We start from the raw sequence: 2,381 nt of genomic DNA, 5'->3' as shown, positions 1-2,381 counted from the left end.
AATTTGACCTCTGTGGCCTCTGTGTTAATTCAGTATTTTTTTCTTTCCAGATCCAAGTCTGTCACCAGTGCCTCTAAAACCAAAATTTTAGCAGACACAGTTTTAAATTTCCATCTAGTGTAATTAGCATGGGGACACATTTGCCATAAGTTCCTGTTTTCCAATAAATAAATCATTTTGAATCCCTCACTGAGAATATTTAGGTTTCTCCCCAGAGGTACCTCCCATCCAAAAGGTGTTTATCATGGACAGCTACATGCAAAAAAATGAAACTGGACCACTATCTTATACCATATACAAAAATAAATTCAAAGTGAATGAACGACTTGAATAGAAGACCAGAAACCACAAAATTCCTAGAAGAAAACACAGGCAGTAAGGAATTTGACATTGACCTTGGCAATATTATTTGGGACCAATCTTCTCAAGCAAGGCCAAAAAAAAAAAAAAAAACAAAACAAACAAACAAAAACTAAAATGAATGAGATTACATCAAACTAAAAAGTCTTTGCACAGCAAAGGAAACCACAACAAAACAAAAGAGCAATCTACTGAATGGAAAAATATATTTGCAACCACACATCTAACAAGGGGGTAATATCCAAAATATGTATAAAGAACATGCACAACTGATCATCAAAAAAATCCAAACCAGTTAAAAAATGGGCAGAGGACTCAAATATACACTTTTCCAATGAACATAATACAGATGGCCAACAGGCACATGAAAAGATGCTCAATGTCAGTAATCATCAAGGAAATGCAAATCAAAACCACAATGATATCACCTCATGCCTGTCAGGTAGGCTATTGTCAAAAAGACAAAAAATAACAAATGTTGGTGAGAATGTAAAGAGAAGGGAACCCTCATACATGGTTGGAGGGAATGTAAACTGGTTATAGCCACTATGGAAAACAGTATGGAGGTTCCTAAAAAATTTCAAAAACAGAACTGCCATATGATGTAACAATTCCACTTCTGGGTTTCTGAAGAACACGAAAACACCAACTGAAAGAGATAAATGAACCCCTATGTTTATTGCAGCATTATTTATAGTAGCCAAGATATGGAAGCACCCTAAGTGTCCACTGATAAATGAATGGATAAAGAAAATGTATTTATACAACAGAACATTACTCAACCAAAAAAAAAAAAAAATGAAATCTTGCCATTTGCGACAACACGGATGGATCTCAAAGCTAATTATGCTAAGTGAGATAAGTCAGATACAGAAAGACAAAGGACATGTGATTCACTTAAATGAGAACAAAACAAATGAACAAACAAAAAATAGGAAGAAATTTATATATAAAGGAAACTGTTGGTTCCCATAGCAGGGAGGGATTTGGGGCTGGAAGAAATATGTGAAGGGGATTAAGAGGTATAAAATTCCAGTTATAAAGTAAACAAGGCAGAGAGATGAAAAGCACAGCATAAGGAATATAGTCAATAATATTGTAATAACTATGTATGGTGGCAGATGGTAACTAGACTTATGGGGATCATTTTGTAAGGTATAAAAGTATTGCATCGCCATGATACAGAGCTGAAACTAATGGGATACTGTATATCAATTATACTTCCCTAAAAAACAAAAATTTTTAAAGGTGTTTATCTTTCCTAAATTTTTTATTTTATTACATCTGTATGGCATCATAAATAATGTATTATAAATTTCATTTTTGTATTTAAGCTTCATATAAGTGGTACAATATAATTTGTATCTTTCTGTGATCTTATTTCTGCTCTATGTTTTAAAAGTTTAGTGCTATAGCACACTTCTAATTCAAGATTTGCAGAACATTACATCACTGACTCATATAAATGCTTATTTATTCATTTTAACATCTACTACATACTTCATTGGAAAATATATAATTTATTGATTTATTTTCCTATGTATAGGTCACATTTAACAATGTTGTTACCTTTTTTAAATGCTTACTTATGAGAGAGAGAGAACAAGAGAGAGCGAGCTTGAGCAGGGGAAAGGTAGAGAGAAAGAAAGAGAGCAAGCTTCAGCAGGGGAGGGGCAGAGAGAGAGAGAAAAAGAATTCCAAGCAAGCTCCATGCTGCCAGCATGGAGTCAGATGTGGGGCTCAAACTCACAAACTGTGAGATCATGACCTGAGACGAAATCAAGGGTCAGAAGCTCAACCGACTGAACCACCCAGGCACCTCGTTCATATGTTATTTCTAATTTTTCACCATTACAAACTATGTTATATTAAATAATTGTACAAATGTTTCCCCATATTTTCTAGTTTTTCTAGAGTATGTATACTCCTACAGGAGTTAATCTTAAGGGTATGAACATCCTTAACTACTCTAAAGCTTGTCAAATTTTTAAGTGATTGTACCATTTTGCCCTAAAATGGCA

This window comes from Crocuta crocuta, unplaced genomic scaffold (assembly GCF_008692635.1).
Source record: "Crocuta crocuta isolate KB4526 unplaced genomic scaffold, BGI_CrCroc_1.0 scaffold414, whole genome shotgun sequence".
Taxonomy (NCBI): Eukaryota; Metazoa; Chordata; class Mammalia; order Carnivora; family Hyaenidae; genus Crocuta; species Crocuta crocuta.
Note: the sequence above shows the minus strand (reverse complement) of the source record.